Raw genomic sequence first — 25,352 nt, 5'->3', positions numbered from 1 at the left:
CTGATCAGAGACCTAGAAGAAATGAAAGAATGGACATTTCTGGGGAAGACTTCGCCAGAAGGGAGAAAACTCAAAGGAAGTACATTTGATAAACAACCAGGAGAACAATAGTTGTCAAGGGAGTGAAGGTGGAGAATATTAAGATATTAAGGGTTACAGAGGCCCCCAGATGACAAACCCTTGATTAAAAGGAATTTGAATTTGTGCTGAGTGAAATAGGGACTCATTGGAGGATTTTGAGTAATTGACATTTTTCTTATGTTTTAGAAAGATTGCTCTGGCAACAGTATCTCCACATTGTAGGGGAACAGAATTAGAAGACCAATTAGGAGGCCATGACAGGAATCCAACTGAGAGGTTGTTGGCTCCAAACAGTGGCAGTTATGGATACATCCAAATAATGGGTATATTTCTAAGAGTATGTTTTATCCCTGCAGTGGCCCAGTCCTAAAGTGATTCATAACTGAAAGTGAGTCTAAATTCAAAATCTGAGTTCTCTAAAAGAAAACTGATGTGGCTGGGGATAGAGAAAAGAAACTGGAAATAAGCCACTTAAAGCTTCAGAATATCAACAACTATAAAAACAAAGACTAATGACACAGAGGAATTGAGATAAAGGAAATTGTAGGTATTAAGGGAGATGATTTTTTTTTTTTTTTGTGGGACCCTTGCTGGTGGCTGGGGATCGAGCTGGCACTGCAGAGGCTACAGGCAGCCTCACAACCCAGCGCTCAACTGCTGCACCACCAGGGGAGGCCCAGGGGAGATGATTGTTTTTAGTAACAAATTCACATGTTGGTTGAGAATGGAGAATGTGAAGAAATTAGAGTATTTCTCCTTTTGCAAGGTTATGTATCTGAAATCTGAAAAATACTTTTTGTGAGACTAATGAAAGAATGAAATAGACACTTTCCAAAAAAGGATAACCCATTATCTATACATTTGTAAACTAAAGAACATTTTCAGAGAATTACCACTGAAAAATGAGAAGCACAACTTTGCCTTCAGAGTTCTGTACTAGTCCAAGTTGCAAAAGTGCTTTTTCAATCTCATCTTCCTTAGAAGGAAAAATAAAGATACCTTGGAATTAAACGACTTAATTTGAACTTGGAAGTTATAAATATATGTGCACAACACAGAAGGCTCTCTAAAATTTAACTTTAACTCTAACTAAAAATATTCGATGGTATACCCACCAAGCACCAATTCTGATGATGTTTGACCATCAGACTAAGTTCAAGGAACCCTGATTTGAGTTTGTATCTCATGCTGTGAGGTGTGTATCTCCTTCCCTTACTGAATTCTGCCACGCTTTTCTGTTTGTGTATTTAGGATGCCAGGATTCAGCAGCAAGGTATTATTTAACATTAGAAGAAAAATTGCTAGGCTCTATAGCTTTAAAAAGACCATGGTTTAGGTGTTATTCATGAAAAGAGTTTCCATAGAGAAACTAGTTTTAGAAGCAAAGAATGACCACAGGGAATAAGTAGCCATTACATAGAGTATCTGAGGCACTTTAGCAAAATAATATTTTATACTGTAGAATATACCTTCTTACTGAAACTTGTCAAGATAGTCACAACTACTGATTCTTACAGTCATCCTTGGTGGCTGATTAATTCCCCTTACTCTGCAGAATAGATAAGGGTAGGTACCTCATGAAAAGCGGGTTTCAAGAAAAAGAAAAACAGATTTAGCTTTCCTTTTCTGACTCCTCTGAATTTCATTTTTAATATGAATATTTCGTCTAATACTTGGGTTATTTGATTAAAAAAAACTTTTTACATTCTGGATATCTTCTAGCTTCAGAAAATACATTCTTTTCTCAACCATTTTCAAAAGCTGGTCATAACATGGAAGTCTCTGAAATTCCTTTCAACTCTAAAAAGTTTTGATGGAATACCCACCAAACAAGTCAACTTTTGTGTCTGCTTTCCAGGTTGCAGAAAAAGTATAGAGTAGCAGTAGAATTGTTTGGAAGTAGGATATTTGTCATAATGCTTTATAGATCAGCCATATTTAGTGAATTGAAAAACAGGAATTATAGTTGCTTGTTGTAGAGGTATTAAGAGAGACAGACTAGTAGGAAAGTGTTGATTAAGACAAAGCTCCTAGTTTTTTTCTCACTGAATTGACTGTCAAGAAAAGTTGGCCATTTTCAGCTGCTGCCATCCCTATATCTTAGAGCTGCTCAAAGCTGCAAATAATTTATGAATAATTAAATTAATCATTAAGAAATTTTCAAATAATTGAGTGTTTGCTGTCATGCTGATAAAATGGTATTTCAGATGTTTAATTATATCTGTACATTGGACATTATGGGCATGTAGTCACAAATCAGGGTGAGCAGTTTTTGCATTGGCAAAAATGGAGCTGCTTTGTTTTTATCCAACGTATTTTATTTCTTGCCTACAAATTACTTTTACTTAAATTTTTGCATGAATAAAATTATGGAGCTTTATATGTATTTTTTTCCTACCTTGGTTGAATGTGCATTCTGCAGACTGGTGCTTGAGTAGCATAAACTTTATTCAATGTTTCAGTCAGTTATAATTTTAAGAATCTAAAAATTGAAGTAATAGCATTTATCCTGAAAATTTAATATAATTGTATATGATCTAAAAGTTCCACCTTTATAATGCTCAGGTAATATAATCATGTTTAATATATAATTTTTTTGATATTTCAAAAGTGTTTTCCAAGTTTTATATTTTCCTTGAATGTAAATTAGTCCTTCTTTAAATACTGTAGGGGGAAATAGTTGTGATAATGTATTTTTAAAATGTATTACATTTGCTTTTAGCATAGGTTATAAATACTTTAAAACAATATTTTAGAAAAATATTCTCTTGTTCATGTAAAATGTGTATTATATTTTATTCTGTGACACTACTAAATTAATTCTACTGTGATACACTAATATTTAGATATTAAGATAATGTATATGTTAAAATATCTAATAACAAATTGATATGCAATCAACAAATTGATAGTTTGCTATGAAATACTGTTTTGAAGAAAGCTAAGACTTCAAGTGTTTTTCAAAATAAAAATGCCAAACTTCTCATTTGCAAAAGCTCTCTAGATTTTTCAAATTAAACGAATATACCTTTTGGTTGGTTTTAATTACGTAGTTTTTGAAAACTGCACTTAAAAAGCTGGTAGTATTTAGAAAGTATCTTTATTCTTTGTATGTTACCTTTTGTGAAGAAGAAAAACCTTAGCAACTTTTTATTGAACGTCTTATTTAATTCTAGACAAAGGACAGAAAATATTTCTGTGATTACTGCACTATTTCATGAAAACCTCATTAGAGCTTCAAGTCTAAATCATAACTCATTTGTCCATTATGAACTTTATGTTAATTAAGAGTGAATTGCCCCCTTCAGGGAAAATTGAGAAAAGACCTTGCTTTCCAAAATGAAAGGGTTTGTGTCAGTATTTTGCTTGATATGGGGATACTACTCCTTTTGGTAACGCTGAGTTTTCAAGTAGAACACTTACTTTTTTAAATCATTTATCAAAATCACATTTTTTAAGCCTGTAAATCTTATGTTGTACAAACATTCTTTGAGAAAAAGAAAAAAGAATGTTAGGAATATTTAGAGTCTTGTACCGTGACCTTGTCTCTAGGTCTGTTTCTCTTTGACTTTCTTGACACCATCTGCAGAACATAAAGAGTCAATAATTTAGATACACTAATATTTTATCATTCTCTTTCTAAGGCTATTGAGTTGCATGATTTTGAAATAAGTTTGTATCATGATTTGTCCATGGGACAAATAATCTTTAAAGTCTTTTTTGTTTATTTGACTTCTTGCAATTTTAACTATGAATCCTATTTTGGTTACTGATTCCCAATTAAATTATTTCATAAATAGTCTATTATATTAGTATTCTTTTAACTTAGATCTTTGATCATAAGATAGATGTTTTTGCTTTTATATCCCTTTATGAATATTGTTGAATGAACATATGCTAACATGTATATGTGCATCTGTGTATGTAGATGTAATATGTATCTATAGTTCACAGTTTTCTGAGGTTGCACTGGCAATCAAATTATACTAAACATGCTTCAAGACTGATAGCATTTCTCTCTTTGATATCTGGGAAAAAAACTACACAAGTGACATGAGGCAAAGTGTATAATTTTTCAAAGTTAGTCAATAGTACTCTAGTGGAATGTAATAGATCTGTTAACCTGTTAATAAAATGAAATCCAATGGGATTTTTAAATGACTCAAAAGACAAGACGGAAAGTTATAGTCTGGTAGTGACAGCTGGCAAACTTGCCTGAAATGCTTTTAAGGACAAAATTGATAACATCCACGATTGGCTACAGTTCAGGGTACCCAATTCCAATGTGCTTTCAACCGTATATATTTACTATTGATTAACACTCTAGCTACATTCTTTTCAGGCATTTTCATGTGGAAAAGTTATTTTATTTTTAGGGGTACCTCCTACAGTTATTTTTTTCTGTGAACCTGTGATAGTTTACAAAGGAATTACAAAATTACAAAAAAGAAATCAATATGTTGTCACTGATAAAGTTAATGTTTCCATTAATCATATCTTATAAATCTAAGGAAACTGCTTTGGAATCAAAGAAAAACCAATTAATTTTAGTGAACATAAGAGAAACCATTTGAAAAGAATATGTACTCTTTTGGGTTAAGTACTGAATGACTATCCATAAATAATTGACTTTCCAAGTAATACAACCATACACTTGTGTGACATGTACAGGGTCAGATGAATTCAGCAAATGTGATGTTAATTTCAGAGAACCAGCTGAGGTTGTGCAGGAGAACATAATTTTTGAACATTAAATATTCCTCCAATTTTATACATAAACAAAAATCATACCTGAGTAAATAAAATAACTTTATGCTCCAATGTGCATGGAAATTTGCCTCATTTATAAGAAGACAAATTTTTTTCACTTGACAAATATGTATTGGCTTTTCATATTTACCTTGTATTATTTCAGGGGTATGGTAGAATATGGAACAGACATATTATGAGCCTATATTCTGTGGAGGGTGAAGAAGCAAATAATAAATATTTTAATAGTATGTTGGAAAAAATAAAGCAGTAAAGGGGAATAGGATGTAATAGGGTGGCCAGAGAAAGAAAATTTCACTGAGAAGGTATCTGAATAACAACGTAAAGAAAGTGAGCTAGTGAGTACCAGGAGTCGGAGGGTGGGGGGACAACATTTTAGCAGAGGGAATATCTTTCTGAATTGATAGTCTGATGTGAAATTTTCAGTGAAGATGCCAGTGTGGTTGGAAAAAATGAGGCAAGGGAGTTTCCTAAGATTGGATTTCCAGGGATAATGGAGTTGAAGGACAAATTGCTAAGAGTTTTGTAGACTATTGTCAAATAGTTGACTTTTACTATGTATGAGACTGGACAAATCTGGGAAGGTTTTTGAATGGAGGAGTCATTTTCTGAGATCAGACTATAGGAGTAAGGAATGGAAGCAGGGCAAAAATCAATTGGATAATGGAGTGGGGATCAAACTGTCATAAGTGACCTCTGAGGCTACCTGAAAACTTTATAGGAACATAAGTCTCTTTTAAGGGAATAAAATCCTAGATCAATAACTGCCTAAAATTTAGTTGCCTGACAATGAGCCTGAGGTCCTTGTTCTCAATTCCCATCTACCATTTGCTCTCTCCTTCTAATTTCAAAAAAAAAAAAAGGTTTATTTCTCATTCATTCCACATTTTAATGTGGTGTCCTTCCCCAGGAAATAAAGCTTCCAGAGGAAAAAATGAAGGGGCAATTCCAATTTTTTTTTTTATAACTGGGTGTCAATGGTTTATTTTTTTAAGACTTATTTATACAAGAACCAGGGTACAGGCCAGATGTGCGGGAGGGTGAGAGGATTCACCAGAGACAGAGTGGGGAACAGAACAGGCAGACTGATGAAACACACTGCTGAGGGGAGTAGTGGGTGAGACAGGAGAGGTCTGCTGTGCCATATGGGTACCTCCGCGGCCTGCAAGGATTGAACTGGCCCTGCAGAGGCTGCAGACAGCTTCATAGTGCTGCGCTCTACTGCCTGCACCACCAGGGAGGTCCACAATACCAAAAATTTTAATATGACATTCTCACCTCTTCTACCCCCTCTTTATAGGGAGAAAGACCAGTGTTTCTGTGAGAGTTCTCTTTGAGAGCAAAAACAATGTGAGATTAAGGAAAGTCCTCTATTTCATTATGTCACATATTTATGATGTCTCTTTCATCTAGTCATCTATCCATCTACTCATCTATATCTGTCTTAGAATTTAGGTTCAGAAAAGATTGTTTCTACATGGAAACTTTTGTTTGTTTTCATCAAATGTGTTCTACTTGTTAGATAGCTTAATTCAAAATGTCTATTGAAAGAATTTAGGAACATGGTATAGACCCAGAAAATGGAAAAATTCAAATATAACCATGTTTTTATTGAAGTTTGTTAGGTGATCTATAGAAGATGAAGATTCTAAACCAGCACTATCCAATAATAATATAATTCTAATAGAATTATAAGTTAACCACACAGTAATTAAAATTATATTAAAAATAAAAAGATACAGTAGAAATGAATACTATTTAATCAAATTATTCTTTAAAAATCATGACATCAATAGAAAAAAATGATGAATGAGATTGTTTATTTTCAAATTTCATATTTTTTTTTGAAATCCTATACATTTTACCTTTTAGCGTTATTATTTCAATTTGGACTACTCCTGCAAATGGCCAGTAGCTAGTGCCTAGTGGCTAATACACTGTATACCACTGGCCTAAATTTTAACTATAGATGTATATAGAGACATATATGATGGATAATATAAGCTTTTGTGTGGGTAACAGGATGGGAACATTTTATTAGAAAACTTAACTTTTCTGCTTATTAAAATGTGCTTTTTTGTATTTATTTTTAATTGAAAGATGTTATAAACTTTTAGATTTCATGAGATATATGTAAAAAAAAAATCCTCCTTTGCAAGAATTAAAGTGTAATAAAATTTTTAGTTGTTGACTTAAAAATGTCTAGAGCAGGGAAGCAGGGAGGAAAAAAATGTTTAGAGCAAACATGTTTGAAGATTTCTAGGTTATTTCAATAATACTGGCAAGAGATGAAGGTAAGTTGGGCCAGATTTTGAAACAGAATTTTGGATATATCTTTAAGCTTTGGATTACTGTCCAATTTTTTATGATGAAAAACATAAAAATGGTTGCTTTCCAACCTTGAAAATATTTCTAGTCAAGGTATCTTTTGAGTTCTCATTAGGAGCCCACAGTACATTATAAATGTAATTTAAATGTTATTTAAAAAAATAGGACCTCCTGCTATATGCTATGCTGTGTTAACCCTTGTTACATCTCAATACTCTTGGGACTGGTAATCATGTGAGGAGCAAGGTGTCCGTGATGGTTTAGTGGCCTTTGGTCTGTAATCATGAAGATTTTCTCAACATCTTTAGGACTGTGTCTCTTATATTTGGGACTCTTTCCAAATTGCACTTTGGTGTTCAGCCTGTGTGGTATATATATTTTTAAGCACTCATTTCTACAACAGTAAACTGAAGATGACACACACATCAGAGAGCTCTCTATGAGATTCAGTTTTGGTTTTCTATAGATAGATGGCAGTTTAAATGATTTGAAATTGGGTTGCCATCCAATTTTTTTCAGGTTGAGTGCTTGTAAGTCTGAGTTCCTTCTCGCTGAAGTCTCTAAGGAGAGATTAGAACAATACTTTTCTCATGATTTCTGTTGATTTTATATCTCCCTGTGGAATTTATTGTGTTGGAAAAAAGCTATCTCTAGGTGGTGAAACTCTCATTTATCTTGGTATAACTGAGCTTATAGATTTTTTTTTCCCCACTGCCTTTATGTAACACTTCTTTTGAAAGAGAGTAAAGTTTTAATATATCCATGATTATTATTCTATCCTCTTGCTTCAGGAATATGAATATATATGTAGTCTTATAATTCTTTGAACCTTTTATAGACATGAGTTATTACCATTGCTGCATTTTCTTTAATATTCATATTGTTCTACCAGGGCAGGCCATTTGCTATGAGTGAACAGAAGCTCTTAGAGCAAATTTACGTATATTGCTGTTAGCTTCTTGTATATACAGAGTCCAATGATGTTCATATTCCTTGAAACTTAATTATAAAATCTGTAAGTCCACGTATAATCACCTTACTAGGGTGAAATGAATTAAATTTGATGTTTTCCTTTGAGATGATGCTTTTATTGACATTGGGTATAAAGATAAAGTGGAGACACTCAGCTACAACAGTTGGTCCATTTCCTGTCATGTGATAATAATGCCTGGGATGAGTCATGTTGCTTTGACTAGGTAGGGATTTTGGACCCTTAAATTTTTGCATCTTTTAAACTTTACAAAGCTTATGGTATTTTTTTTCTCAATGTGCAAGAAAAACATCTACTGATTTAAAAATTATTAAAGCAACTTTGGTTTTGTTAGTGTCTGTATATACTACATTATGATCACCACCTGAAGTCTCATTTTCTGCATCACCACGAAATTGACTGCCACTGTGCAATTTACCTGCCCCTTTTCTGTCTGCCTTACCCTCTGGTAACCACCAATTTATTCTCATATCTGTGTTGTTTTGTTGCCTTTATGTTTTATTTTCCACATATGAATGGCATTCCTGGTATTTGTCTTTCTCCATTGATTTCCTTCACTTAAGTGTAATCCCTTCTAAGTCTATGTTGTTACAAGTGGCAAGATTATTCTCCACTTATTGTGTCTTGTCTTTTTGATATAGGCCATTCTCACATGTGAGAGGATATCTTGTGGTTTTGATTTGCATTTCCCTAATAAGTGATGATTAGTATTTTTTTCATGTGTCTGTTGGCCATCTGTATGTCTTATTTGGAGAATTGTCTTTTCAGATGCTCTGCTCATTTTTAAATTAGGTTGTTTTTCTGTTGTTGAATTTTAATAGTTCCTTGAATATTTTGTATGTTAACTCCCTGTCAGATGTGTGATTTGCAAATATCTTCTCCCATTCATTCTCATTTTGATGATGGTTTTTTTTTTTTTCTGTGCAGAAGTTTTTTTAGTTTGATATAGTCCCATTTATTTAGAGAAAGATTTTTATAGATTTTTGTGGATTTGGAAATAATCCACAAAGACCTCACAAATGTCAATGCTGAAGATCTTATCACCTGTTTTCTTCTTTATTTTATGGTTTCAGATCTTAGGTTCAAATCTATTTTGAATATTGAATTACTTTTGTGTATGGTATAAGACAGTGGCCCATGTCATTCTTTTGTATGTGACTGCCCAGTTTTTCCAACACTATTTGTTGAGAAGAATTTCCTTGCTTTATTTTATGCTCTTGGCTTCTTTGCCAAAATTACTTTTCTATATATGTGTAGGTTTATTTCTGAGATATAATTTTTTTCTATTGACCTATGTGTCCTTTTAGTTCAATACTGTGCTGTTTTTATTTATTTTTTAAATTTTTTTATTATTTTTTAAAGATTTATTTATTTATGCATATAAGAACTGGGGTACAGGCCAGAGGTGTGGAGCGTGAGAGATGCACGAGAGATAGAGTGGGGAGCAGAACAGGCAGATTGAGTGAAAACAATGTTGAGGGGAGCAATGGGCGAGCCAGGAGAGGTCTGCTGCTCCATGTGGGTTGCTCCTTGGCTAGCCAGGGATCGAAATCATGCTGTAGAGGCTGTGATAGCTTCATAGTGCTATGCTTAACCCCCTGTGCCACCAGGGAGGCGCTGTGCTGTTTTTATTATTATGACTTTAAAAAACAGTTTGAAGTTGAGGACACTTCAACTTCAGCTGTGACACTTCCATTTTTGCTCTTCTGTTGCTTTGGCTATCTGGCATCTTTGTGGTTTCATACAACTATTGTTTTTTTGTTCTATTTCTGTGAAGAATGCCATTGAGATTTTGATAGGGATTGCATTGCATTATATTGCTTTAGAAAAAAATAGCCATTTTAACAATGTTCTTCCAACTCATGAACATAGTCTTCTATTCCTTTAAATAGTATCCTACAGTTTTCAACATACAGTTTTTCATCTCCTTGAGTAAATTTATTCCTACACACTTTATTCCTTTTGATGTGATTATAAATACATGTGTAATTAATTTATATTAGTTGCTTGTGTATAGAACACAACAGATTCTTAGGTATAGATTTTGTAGCCTACCAGTTTACTCTATTTATTATATACAGATTTTGTAGCCTGCCAGTTTACTGTATTCATTTATTATTTCTAATAGGCTTTTTTGTAAACTCTTTAGGCTTTTCTTTTCAGTTTGCAAATACTGTTAGTTTTACTTTGTAATTTGGTTACCTTTAATTTCCTTCCTAATTGTTCTTACTAAGACTTCCATTATTATGTTTAATAACAGTGGTGAGAGTGGACATACTTGTTTTGTTCCTGATCTTAGAGGAAAAGCTTTTAGGTTTTCACCATAAACTGTGATGTTAACTATAGGTTTGCCATATATGGTCTCTATTATGTTGAGGTGTTTCTTTTATACACATTTTATCGTGTATAAAAGCAATTCTGTCAAGTGCTTATTTAATCTATTTAGTTCACATTTTTGAGTGTAAATTGTGTGCCAGGAGCCTTTTTAGAAACTAGAAATAAGTGTTTAAGTTACAATTCCCATATTTAACAAACTCAATCTAGAGGAAAATGTTATCAGATAAACCAATTGTTGTATTTGCTATCAGATAATTTATATCAGGTGGAAGGGATAAATCATGTCTTGGTACGCATAATAACTCACATAATCAGTTTTTTAGAACAAAGTTATTAGAGGTGATCTTCAGAAATGATGTTTATTTCAATAGTGCTATCATTATTTTGAACTTGAAATTGGTTTTGTAAGCATTATAAGAAAATAAGTATTTTTGTAATCATGTTTTTTTCCTATGGTCTGATTTTGTTCAGAACTCTCATGATTACATATATAACTCACCAGCTTTGGATATGAATGACTCTTGCTATTTTAAAAAATCAAATATATCCAGAGAGGAAAAGTAATTTGCTTCATTTTTGATGAGTTAGGATAGCTTAGAAAAGAACCTTCTAAAATAAATTTAAGCAATATGAAAAATAAAGTCTCTATGGTATTTTAAAAATGCAATCTAAGAGTCTGAAGAACCGCCCCCCCCACACATGCCTATGTGTGATTCATGCTTCCTACAATAATAATACATCATTTGAATCACAATAGAATGGCCAAATATGAACATCATATAGCTAGAGGTGCCTTCAGGAGGATTTTCATTAGGGCATCATTTAAAATGAATTTCACAACCCAAATGCCCCAAAATAGATGACTGGATCAAGAAGATGAGGCATAGATACACAATGGAATATTATTCAGCAATCAAAAAAGTTAAACCCATGCCATTCACAGCAGTGTGGATAAAACTAAAAGGAATTATGCTCAATGAAATAAGCCAGAAGGAAAAAGAAAAATATCGGATGGTTTCACGTAATAGCAGGAATATAGGAGAACCAAAGACATCAATGTAAAAAAACAATAACAGCACAAAACACAACAAAACAAAAACAGACAATTATAAATCAGAGACATCCTGCAGGGGAGGAGGAGGGAGAGGGATCAGAGGGAGGAAGGGAGGAGCACAGGGGACTGAGGTGATGGTGCACAGGTGCATTGGTGAAGGAAACTCTATGGGGACTACACCTGAGGGGGAGGGGGGAAGAAAGTATTGTTTAAAAATGAACAATGATGTAAAAAAATAAAAAAAAAACATAAAAAATAAAGTGTGTTTCAATTTCATAATTATAAGAAACATGTTAAAACTGCCTCTTATTTCTCTTTCTAACTATAATGTGTTACATAAACCAACATATGACTCTGCCAGAGCATGTTTCCATATGGCAGGATGTTGATCCATTTTATCAACTGACATAAAGGTATCTTTTATCTCAGATGAAGTTGGGGGACTTGAGAACTGCTCTAGTCCGGTGATTACATTGGTCATTCTTTCTGTGTTTTCTGTAAAATCAACTGTTCAAAGGGTCATACAAATGTTTTCCTTTCTTTCAACTTTTTCCCTGATTCATTACAATTGATTTAATTTACTTTTGCTATGTAATCATTATTAGCAGTGTTGTGCTTTGTGTTAATAGTTATATTTATAATATTTTACCTATAAGTGGCATTTTTAGCCAACCATTGTTAAATTTGTCATTATAGATTTAAAATCACAGTAAGTAGTTTAGAATTCACAAACTGAACAACTGTAAACATTCCCAGGTAATATGTTTGGTAAGAGTGACATTTAGTTGTCATTGTGTATTTGGTCTATTTACAAAATTTTCAGCTCTGGGTGTTCCTAGTAAAAAAATGTTACTAATTTGTGGTTGCTTTTTATAGTCCTCAATAATGGATTGCTTTTAAAAGCATGCATTGAGATGGTTGTAAGCCAGATTTGAATAATTATGACATACAAAGGATAATGGAATTTAGTGACATACAGATAGTAGTGAAGTTAACGTAACAAATCAGGTGTTCCTTCATGAACATTTTATGAAGATTGCTATATACTTTATTTTCCTGTGTTCTTGCCTATGCATGTAAAATATGTCAATGTAATTATTGTTTGTATGGCCTTTCCACTGACCATATTGTGAAGTGGGTAGGGAATATGTCTTTTTCATTATTGTATTTCTAGCACTCAGCAAATATACATTATCTGAAGTATAGTAGATATGCCATAAACATTTATGGAAGGGAGAGGGGGAGACATAATCTAAAATGTATTTCAAGTACTTTTACTTAATTCAGGCTTTGCCAGCTCTTGAAAATATGATTTCAGAACAACAATGGAAAATACCTAGAATAAATCATGAACAATTAGGGAAGTCCTCAAATGCTATTCAAGTTTGCAGGTAGAATTTTTCATGAATATAGTATCTGAATAAAATTACTGCTATCATTTTCCCTTTCTTGAGCATACCTGTACACAATTCATGAACAAAAATGAAAGGCAAATTCTTTGATGTGGTAAAAATAGTTGCTGTTATTTAAAAGTCATAAGATTTTTCTAGGTGACTTAATCAGACTGCTTTTGCATTATTTGTATGGATATTAGATGTCTTCTCAATCTTATGGAAAATGCACACTTCCAGATAAATTCTTTAACCCCTCCTTCATACAGAAATTCTGAAGTCATTACTGAGGACCTAGGACAGTGATATTTTATCCCACTTACTGAAAAAAAATCTGTATCTCCCTGCAATTTCTCTATTCCTTCTATTTCTTGAAAAGGTGGTTTGTCTGAGGTAATCTTTGTAATACATCATTGCTCTGAATTAAGAAAAAAGTCTCAGAATTTTCATGATGCTTTGCAATAGTGCTTCTCAAATGTTACTATATAATCTATCACCTACTATTCTTGTCAAAATGTAGAATCTGATTCATTAGATCAGTAAAATGGCCTGAGATTCTGCATTTGTAAAACCTCCCAGGTGACCACATTTTGAGTGGATGCTAATGCTACCCAAGATATTTATGGAGTAGCAGACATGTAGACAGTGATACTAATATATCTGATTTGCAGAGATCCCAGGATAATTCCCTGGAAAGATACTTTGCTGCTTCAGTTCTCATGCCTTTCTACTATTTCTTCACTGCCACTGCTCATGGGATCATTTTTAGTAGCAGAAATTTTACTCTTTACTCTTCTCTATTGATTACAGAGAAGCAATAAACAACATGATGTCAGGTCAGAAATTCAGACTTATGGGACATTTCAAATCTAGCAGTCAATAAATATGTATTATAAATAACTAAAAATAATGAGCTCTTTTGATTTTAAAGTGTATGTTTTCTTTTGGACAAGGGAATGATTTACTTGTGTGCTAATGCTAATAGTCATTGGGAAATTGTTGAATTCCATTTCTATTTTCTGTAATACAGGCTCTCATCTTATATTCTTTGCTATGAAAACACAACTTTGTCTATGATAGTCTTAAAATAGTGAAAGGCTAACTTTAAATATTTTTATAAGGATTTCATCTGAATTATGACCAAAGTTTTATCTTGAAGGACTGAAAGTTGTCTGTCACTTAAAATAAGTTTGCATTCTAGAATTCAGCTGAAGTATAAACAATATGAAAATGTACTTGTGCAAATATTTTTATATATGTTGAATGGTAGTGAGAGGTCCTTGTAACCCAGTGGATAAAAATGTGTGTGATTAGACTACATTTAATTATAAGAAAATATTTTTTCTAAGTTAATTTGGGGTTGTTTTACTGAGTTATAATGAGATATGATTTGTGGGAACAATATTTTGCAAGGTGGAGGAGAGGGTGTTGTACACAATGTTACAGTTACACATATATTGTGAAGTAGGTTAAGGAAGACTTTATTTTCTTCCCTTGGAGTGTTTACATCCTCAGGACTGTAACTGTTCACATCCAGCAGGCATATGTACCTGATTTGTGACTGTGTACTTTTATCAAACCTAACTCACTTCTGACTTAAACTGGAAGAGAATAAGAGGAGTGACTGTGTATGTTTAAGACTTAAAAAAAAAGTTGGTAGTCTTGAAGATTCTCTTGCTGTAAATATGAATACCCTCTCCATGTGAGAATGTTTGAGTTCTTTCAACTGATCCCTATGGGTCAGGTTCATTAGTAGTAATGACAATAGTTAAGTCTTAAACAGTTCATTTCTCTGGAAGATATCTGATAAGTATTCATGAATCAAAAAGACAAGTGGATGAATACTCTCTAATTCATGTTTATCAAGAACAATAATTACTACATTTTACATATCCATTTTGGGATAATGTATGCATGCATAAAAATAAACACACTTCCAGTTCAATGAATTCATGTCAGAAGAATGATTTTGAGACTGTCAGCCAAAGTTTTGTCTATTATTAACCAAACTACTTAATAAAGTAACAGAGAAGAAGACATTGGAAGTACATTTTGTAAAGAGAAATGATTTCATTACACTGAATAGTTTTTCACAGTTGTTCAGTCAGGTCAGAAAAATAGCTTTGCTTTATACCTGCAGGTATCTATTTAGAAAAGTATAGAAAAAGCTTACATTTGCAAAAGCTTCTTTAAGAAGACCTAAAGTGATTGAAACAATTTTTTTTTTTGGTATGTGTGGCACTGTGAACATTTCATTTCTTGTAATGAACTTTCTAAGAGTAAGCCTTCTATTTCCTTTATAATGATATTAAACTGAAGTCACATCTCTAACTTGAACTTTATATGCAGATCAAACTTTCTCTTTGAAATTGTGCCTGAAGCTTTTGCCCTGTTCTTGGGAGAACTAGATTCTCCCCATATTTGTAATAGTATTTTCTCAGGGTGGTGTAGAAAATTTGTAATAAGAGGGAATAATAAAATTAACCTACTCTTTTTTTAGCGAATTTTTAATAATTTTTTCTTTTTTTATCTATCTTGGAGAAAACATTAAAGCAGCAAAACCTATTTGCCCTTACTTAACATGATATTTGTGATTATGTGATCGCTTTTAACACCCTCTCCTGTGCATACATGTGTGCATGCATATAGTGCCCCAAATCATACAATATTTTTTCAGATTTATTTTGTCATTTCCCTTGTATTTTTGTTTCTAAGCCTATATATTACATTTAAATGACCCTTTATTTCCTCGGAAGCTTTTTAAGATTATCAATTTATGGACAATTTATGTTAGAACTCATTTATATAGCAAGACACCATTATTTCTTAATTTTTAAATACTTACTATTGGCTTGCAATTCTATATAAATCTTGGGATTATGGTTTCACACATGAATATGTGTATTAGTCACACCACACTCACCACCAAACTCCTAGTGCCATTCCCACCATCAAATTGACCTCCTAATGTGGCCTAGAAACAAATTTGTTAGAAAACAATGACTAGTTTTGGCAAAAACAAACAGTCCCTTCCAAGAGTAAACTTCACAACACCTTTCTCCAGGCCTGATAGAGTTCAGTGAATGAAAGGAGAGGCAGTACAGAAGTAGAAAATATACTGTAAAACCCTTTGAAATACCCATTGCTCATGGTGTAGCAGAAGCAGGTGAAGAGAAGCAATTAGCAGTTGAAGTTGGGTGTGTGGTGTACATTTACAGAAGGGTTTAAAATTCATGCACATAAGCACTGGCTGGTTTGCATGTTGGGAGGAAAGGGGCTAAGTTGAAGAGTGAGGAGATTTTCACAGAAAAGAGGGCCTTGATGGGAACTGGAATTTTATTTCAAGGCATGCAGTATAAATGATACATTACATAAACTCTTTATGTCTACTAACTGGAAATAAGTTCTCAGCGATAGTTAGATAAAGAGTTTATCAGATAATCAAAGTGAGGATTCTAACCCAGGAAACAATCCAGCAGATGTTACTCTGTGAAATCTGCTTTTATAAACACAAGTTTGAATTTAGTTTATGTGAGTAGTAACAGTGTTGACCTTAAGAACGCAATTATTCTTTTATTTTATTGTAATGGAGGTGACATTGGTTTACAATATAGTATGTGATTCAGAGACATGTCACCATACCCCACCTACCACCAAGGCACCCACAGTCCTCCACTAAAGTCCACTGTGCCCTCTCCCTGCTTCTCGTTCTAAGTTGCCAGACTTAAAGATATGCTGATGCTAGAGGAAAATAATGCAGGGTTTAATCTTTTCCTTTCTTAAAAATGCAATGCAGAAATGCAAAGGCTAGGAACTCAATTTTAAATTATTTTTTACCTGCCACCTTGGTCATCAGTAGGTATCTTTATCAAACTGCAGGCATCAGATTTTGCATAGCTGTTTCAGACATGCAGATGGTCTGCTAGGCTGGGGAGAGAAGGGAGCCCAGAAAATTTTGCAATAGGTTCACAATACATAAGAGGTTTAATAGTGAGTCATTCAACCTCTTTTTTTTTTTAAATGTAGTTATTGAGGGCCTCTACTGTCTCTTAGTGCCTGAAGTATAAGGCACTTCATCTCTAGTATGTGTAACTGCCAAGATTCTTTCCAAGATACCCACAGGTGGTATTGCTCATTAGTTCCAAGAGAGAGTTACGAGTGCACAGATGTCTACTGTTCCAGGAAAGTAACTGGATGGATGTGGCTTGGATTAAAATACAGATAATGGGTGCTTAGGCGGTGGGTGTGGTATAGTAACAATACCTGAAGGGGGAGATCCTATACCTAAAACACAAGCAATATTATAAACCAATGTTACCTTCAACAAAATAATACAATGTTATAATTGATAAATGAATCAGCATATATAGCTTAGCAACTATACTCCAGTTGAAAATTTTAGAATGATTTCCTTCTATAATCCATATTTGGTACTAGTATTATTAAATCATAAGAAATATGAAACTAAACTTGATAATGAGATTTAGTACAATGTGATGATATGACTTTAAACATGGACAGCTTGGGTATCTTCTTTATTGATTCAACCAGTGCTGCTCAAGGACTCTGGGCAGGCAATTATACAGAGCAGTACCACCACAAACTATCCCATCTGAGACACTAATACTGATAGATCATAAAATAACTATTATAAGAAAACATCAAACCAAAATGACACGAATGTTTTATGATAATTAAGGCAATTTAAAAAGCTGTTAAATTCTATAAACAAAACTCTGAATTCTGTTTATTCTCATGTATATGTAAATACTTCAGTGGGCAAAAGGGAGAATGTTGGCAAGGGAATTGATCTTCCTCAGATTTCCATACACCTGTGAATGGAATTTTCTTTAGTGACAGAGCAAAACATGGCTTTTTGTTGAGGTATTCCGAGGAGGAGATGGGAAAGGTGATGGAAACGGAGTTCCAATATTTGGAAAATGCCTCTTTCTTCAAAATGATTGTGGGATAGCTTTCCTTTTTTGTTCCCTGGGTGATTGTGCATTCTTCCTCGATGTCCCAGAGTTAACTCTGAAGTTCAGCAGTTACTTTTCGACATTTCCTTACTTGCCTTATAATCACCTCATTGTTCTCTTTTCCTAAGAGAAGATGCTGACTTTCATCAATTCTTTTCTGGAAGAGTAAACTCTTTCCCACTCTTTATAGCCAGAGAGCAGTTTGGCCACCAGCACAGTCATTCACTGAGAACTCCCGTGTCTGTGGAGGGAGCTGGTAGAGCTGTTAATCTGGAAGGAACAGACACTTCCCACTCAATCAGATCAGCAGACCCCAGCATGCTGGAGGACATGCAATACCAAATTGATCCAACCAGGCCAACTGCATCTATAAGGGATCGCCTTTGTTTTCATTGGTATTCCAGGTGCAAGCTGTTTTCTCTCAGCTCTTTGTTCTTAATTTTTTTTAAAGATTTATTTTTTATTTATACAATAGCTGGGGTATAGGCCAGAGGTGGGGGAGAGTGAGAGGATTCACCAGAGACAGAGTGGAGAGCAGAATAGGCAGACATACTGAAGCGCTGCTGAGGAGAGCAGCAGATGCGACAAGAGAGGTCTGCTGTGCCATGTGGGAATCTCCTGGCCAGCCCGGAGGCCCTTTGTTCTTATTCTTTTTTTTAAGATTTATTTATTTTTTTAATTTCATTTTTTATTTTTATATTCCCCATACAATTGCACCCCCCTTATTTTGACCCCAATCTCTCCTTTCCCCCCATAGTGTGTCTCTGGTTTATAGTTGTTTGTTGATTTTGATTTTTTTCTTTCTTATATTCTTTTTCCTGGTCCCTTATTTAGGTTTTCTAGATTCCTGCTATGAGTGAGACCATCCAGTATTTTTCTTTTTCTTTCTGGCTTATGTCGCTGAGCATGATCTCTTCCAGCTTCATCCATGTTGCTGCAAATTGCATGAATTTATCTCTTTTGATTGCTGAGTAATATTCCATTGTGTATATGTACCACATCTTCTTGATCCAGTAAAAGGTGACTGTAGTTTCTTCACATGTGTCTTAGCTCCATGTGCCTCCTCCAGGTCTACTTCTGGCTCTCCATCCTGCTTTCTTCCTTCCTCAGTCTCCTCTCAAGATTTATTTATTTTATACAAGAACCGGAGTACAGGCCAGATATACAGGAGGGTGACAGGAAATTCACCAGAGACAGCGGTAGACTGACGGTAGACAGGTAGACTGACGAAACACACTGCTGAGGGGAGCAGCGGGTGAGACAGGACAGGTCTGCTTTGCTATGTGGGATTCTCGCCGGCTGGCGGGGATCGGACCCATGCTGCAGAGGCTGTGGACAGCTTTTCAGTGTGGCGCTCAACCTCCTGCGCCACCAGGGAGGCCCTTTTGTTCTTAATTTTTAAGAAAATACATTCTTGCTGATTGCTATTTTGTAGAGCCCTCAAATTCTTAATCTGTCAGGAGCTTTATCCTCATGTCTCTATTCACTCTGTGGCAAAGCTATTTCCTACTAGTCTAACTCTTTTTTTTTTTTAAGATTTATTTATTTATGCATACAAGAACTGGGGTACAGGCCAGAGGTGCTGGGGGTGAGAGGATTCACCAGAGACAGAGTGGGGAGACAAAACAGGCAGATGGACTGAAATATACTGCTGAGGGGAGCAGCGGGCGAGACAGGAGAGGTCTGCTGCAACATGTGGGTCAGCTCCCTGGCAGGCCATGATCGAATTTGTGCTGCAAAAGCTGTGGACAGCTTCATAACACTGTGCTTAACCCCTAGGGCCACCAGGGAAGTCCCTAGTCTAACTGTTTTAATCAGTGAAATATAAAATCTATCAGAACTTTGAAACTTAGTATTTACCTGCCAGGGATAGGTGTGGTATGTAAATATATCTATAAATATTGTGACTATATAAAATATGCAGGTGCTAAAAAGTTCAGAAGAGTTCAGAAAAGAAAATACATATTTATTTAATTTGGGGGTAGGTTTTCACAAGATAAGAAATATTTGTGAACCAAGGAAGGGTAGAGTATAATTAGATGGTAGAACCTTGTGTATCATCACCTCTAAGTGAGAAAGAGGAATTGTGAAGGTGGGTTTCAATGGATTATGTGATGGTAAAAGATAATTAGAGCCTGTTGATTAGATACTATAAGGTGCTGTAAAGATTGTACAAGCGCATGTCTGAAAGGACTCAGAAATTCAACAGAGCATATTCATGTAAATTTTTCTTTATTGTGTAGCAAGAAAAAGTGCAGGCAATCATGGGGGATCTGACATCCAGGAGCAAGATTTGGGGGACCTTTATTTGTCTCTGAATTAAATATCTGAGACCAGGTCATGGTCTGTGTCAGAAATTTTGCCTTTAAGGAGAGGTCAAGATGGAAGGTTCCAGTAGGGGTGTTTATGCTCATCTAGTCATGTAGTCAAACCAAGTAAAAACCATCAGTAATGGCCTTTGGCATCAAGGAGAGTTTTGAGCTTTAAACTGTACACCATAAATCCCATTGCATTTGTCTTGACCAAAGGTCAAAGTTGACATCTGGAGTCCCCAGAGTTAAGGATAGACCTTTCCCAGTTCAATTGTAAATTATGCTGTTCATATAGATATTTTTTCATGTACCCCAGGAAGAGACATTTTATTATGTATTTAATACAACTGGAATAAAACTTTCTGGGTAATAAAATATGAATATCTGTAAAATTCTAGAACTGGAAATGAACCAAAACTAGAATGAGGGTCAGTTGTGTTTAATGACAATATTTTCCTCACTAATATTTAACCCTTGAGTGTTCAGAGCAAATCTACTTTCCTTTTAAGCATGCAATTGTTCTTTGTCAATCAACCCTGAAAGAAACCTGCACCACTGCTATACTCAAAACATAGAAAAAGCCATCTACAGAACAAAACATATTAAAAATTAATTGTAACTGATGAAGGATTATTGGTGCTTTGGTGGTGAGTGTGGTGTGGTAATATACATCTGAAGAGGTGTGATCCTATACCCCTAAATTATAAACCATATACAAAATTGTAAATATTTTTTATTACTTGGATAAAAACTAATGCAACTTTAAAAAATGGTTTCATCTACTAGTAAAGTTCATGATTTGATTAGTAAATTTTACTTCATTAATAAAATTTCATTATCATTCAAATAATTCAAATGAAAACCTGAGAGGTAATAATTTATATTTAGGACAAATCTTTCACTATTGCAAACATGGTGGATATATGAGGTAAGTAGTTTATTTGAGTTTCTTCAAATTTTCTTTATCTCTTCTGCAACCACTGTGTTGTCCTCTGCATCCATGAACTCCATTTTTTTTGTTTACCCTTTAAGTTTCACATGTAACTGAGATCATGTAGTATGTGCCTTTCTCCGTGACTTATTTCACTTAGTTCTATTTGTGCTGTTGCAAATGGCGGTATTTCCTATGACTGAGTAATATTTCATTAAACATATGCACCATATTTTCCATTCATTCATCTGTGTATATTTGGTTGTTTTCCTATCTTATAAATGCTAAAAATGAATATGGGGATGCATATATATGTTTGAATTAGTGTTTTACTTTCTTCAAATAAATACCCAGAGGTATGATTGCTGAATCATGTGGTAGTTCTATTTTTAATTTTTGATGCATCGTTTTTTTCCATAGTGGCTGTTCCAACTTACATTCCACCAATAGTGCAGTTCACTTTACTTTGTATCCTCTTTAACACTTGCTATTTTTTGTCTTTTGAGTAAGTTATTCTAGTGGGGAAGAGGTAATATCTCAGTGTGGTTTTGATTTGCATTTCCCTGATGGTTAGCACCTCTTCATCTATTCACTGTCCATCTGTATTTCTTCTTCGGAAAAATGTCTATGCAATTCCTCTGCACATTTTTTGTTCAGATTTTTTGTTTGTTTTTGCTATTGAGTTGTGCTAGTTATTTATATATTTTGGATATTAACTCCTCAGATGCATGATTTCAAAATATTTTCTCCCATTTTTCCTTAGGTTTCCTTTTCATTTTTTAATACTTTCTTTTGCTAGGCAGAAGATTTTTGGTTTGCTATAACACCAGTTGTTTATTTTGGGTCTTGTTGCCTTTACTTTTGGTGTCAAATCCAAAAAAATCATTGCTAAGACTGACATCAAGGACTTTGTCATCTGTATTTCCTTCAGAGTTTTATTGTTTTTAGTTCCTACATTTGAATCTTTATCCACTTGAATTAGTTTTTATGAAAGCAGGTAATAGTTTCTAAATTATATTTTGCACCACAATTTGTAATAAAGTGAATGTCTTCTATTCTTGAATTAGGATATATATTATGAATACTATACTGAATAGTGTATTACGTGTGTATGTGTGTGTGTGTGTGTGTGCATACACACAAACACCAGGTGGAGTTGCTTGAGTGATTTGATTTTCTCTAGAACTTTTGAAGAGTTCAACTTTTGGATATTTTATTTATTGTGAAAAATAAGACTTTGCACAAATTCTGGGGCATATTCAGTTGATTTCTGAAATACAAATATCTATTTTTGGTAAGGAGAATTATGTCATTAGTTACAACCTTGAAAATGAGGAGGGAAAGCAAAATAAACTGCCCAGCGTAGTTACCATCAACATGTGAATTTGAGATAATGACATGAGCATTTTTACTTTTGATTATGTTGCTTTTCTATCTCCTCAGCTTTTTCTGGACAAGCAAAACAAACAGTCCATTTAGAATCATGTCACACTCAAAATGAATAAGATTATGAGTTCATGCTTTGACCAACAGCCCAGTTTAGAAAATTCAGACTTCCATGGGAGCCCACTGAAAAGATAATAAACATTTCTACAAAGGCATATTTTTCTTGAATTGATCTGGAGAAGAAATCAATAGCTCAGAGAAAAGGCAAATGGAAAGAGAAGGGGACAAAATGATGTTCTTAAATCTATAGTTAAAATACCTGAGAACTCAAAATGGCTGAGTGTATTTTCACAACTCTGGCAAGGCCAGGTGCAGTGATAATTTTGGAACTCTTCATCTTGGGCTTGAGGGTAGGTTGACTTAATGAGTACAGGTCTCCTTTTGCTGAAGTCCTAGCTGCATGTGTATTTATTTGTGTGTTGGGCTAAAAAAGAAAAAAAAATTAGACATCATTTGGCATCTGTGAAAAAGTAAAGTTTGCCACTCTAGGGGATAAAATAATACACACTCTGGTTCTGTTAGTTCATTCAAATTACTCTGATGACATTGTTGGTTCTGCTGTTACTTGCCATTGCTTATGAACTCTTTTAATTGCACTGCCTGAGAGCTATTCACTGCTAAGCAAGAGTTAATGCTCTTTTGTTTAATGATCCCAGAAATTTGCAGTATTTTTTTAATTAAAATTTGATTTATATTTCTCTCCTTTTGTTGAAGTCTTAGGAAATGAACTAAATACATGCATGCAGAACTTTTTAAATGTCAGACATGAGAGATTTTGAACATAGTACATGTTTTGTTTGGGCCACTTTAAAAATTGTGTTAGATGCCAAAGTTTAAAACATTAGAAGACTTAACAGAAAAATAAGCTTTTCTGACATCTGTCGAAAATTCAAAGTCCTGGCAGCACCAGACTCCAGTTCCTCCCCATTTGTAGTCAGCCATGGCTGGACAGCAACAATCTCTTGGGGGTCTAGATGGTCATACTCCATGTTGCTTCAGATTCTTCTGGACCCTTTTCACTTTGCTCAGCGTGCTCCTAGTCTTGTGGACACCAAGTACAGAAGATCAGAAGCAGCTTCAGATTTATTCCATTTCTCTGCATAAATGTCATCTCCTTATTTTTAGAGGCATTTGGTGCCAGGGCATTCACACTGATTTTATGTTCTTTACATTCTCAGTGGCCAAGTTCTCCTCTGGTTGTTGTAGTTGTTCACTAGTGAATGAGTCCATGTATCACAATGTCTGCCTTCCTTTCCAACTCAGACATTTGTTTCCTGATTGCCTTTGTAAAATGAGAATAGTACTTTAATGTTTTCTACTACCTCATTTGTGTATAATGACTGTGTCAAGGGTTCCCAAAGATCCACAAGAACTATCAGGTTCAATAATCTTCAAGAAAGAGTTGTGGGACTCTGTATATAGTCATACTCATGACTGAGGTTTATTACTGCAAAAATATACAAGATAAAATTAGGAAAATGAAAAGGCAGATGGGACAAAGTCTGGAGAAAACCAGGTGTGAGCTTCTAGAAGTCTTGTCTCATGGAGTCACATGAGACCTGTTTGCCTCATGGTTGTGACAACGCATGCAAAATGTTGTCTTTTGGGGAGGGTTGTTAAGGACTTAAGTCCCAAGATTTTTACTAGGGCTTGGTTGTTGGTACCCTCTTAGTAAAAAGTACCAAAATTCCATACTTCCAGAAGAAATGTAAGCATGTAGTATAGATCATTTTGCACAGGCTGGACATGTGAACCATGATTATCGGGAAGTGTGGGAACACTCTTGAAATCCAAGTTCCTAGGTGTCAGCCAGGAACATTTTAAGCAGACCTTTCTAAAGATCATTATCAGACCTGCTGTGTTAACCCTTTGTATAGTGAGAAAGTCTAAATTAGTCTGTTCTGACAAGCATGTACTTAATTGTAGGCCAAATTGTTTGTTAGTGAATGATAGAAACCTCCCAGTAGGAATTCCCAGCTATTTCCTTCAGAAAATAGCTAGTTTTGGATAGTGTTTGAAGTAAACCCTGTCATTTATCTCTAAGAGCTTGACTAAGCATTAAACAGAGAAACTCAACTCAGACTGAGCTGTTTATTTAATTAATTCATTCACATCATTCAGCTCATGTTAGGCAATAGATCTTCAAGATCTCTATTTTCATGCAGAGATGAGATAATAGCTTACAGTGAGGAGAGAGACGTTAAGCAAATGACTTAATAAGTAAAATATATAGTATGTTAGAAGATGATGCAAATGACTTAATAAGTAAAATAAATAGTATGTTAGAAGATGATGTTAGTATAGCACTTACTGAGAGGTTGAGATTTGAGCAAAGATTTGAAGGAGGTTAGCAAGATACAGAGATACATATATGGACAAAGCAATCTAGGAAGAACAAAAAAGATAAGGCAAGAGTTGGCATGAATCTTTGCATGTTGTATTTTACTATAAATAAACAGGATGTCAGTGCAGAATTTTGAGCAAAGAATTTATGTGTGTGTCTATTTTCAATGTAGAACCCATATAGAAAAATGCACAAATCGTAAGTGTAAAAATCTTTGAATTTTTACAAAGTAAGTTGAACTGTGTAATCAGCATCCAGGTCAGTGAACACACCATTACTAGTATTATTACCCTTCCCTTCTACCTCCTCTCACTCCTTTCTACCTAGGAAAATCATTATCTTGACTTTTAACACAAAGGATTAGTTTTATGATATAAAATGTCAAAATCAC

The sequence above is a fragment of the Talpa occidentalis genome, unplaced genomic scaffold (genome assembly GCF_014898055.3).
Source record: "Talpa occidentalis isolate TD23 unplaced genomic scaffold, MPIMG_talOcc4v2.1 talOcc4.2, whole genome shotgun sequence".
Classification (NCBI taxonomy): Eukaryota; Metazoa; Chordata; class Mammalia; order Eulipotyphla; family Talpidae; genus Talpa; species Talpa occidentalis.
Note: the sequence above shows the minus strand (reverse complement) of the source record.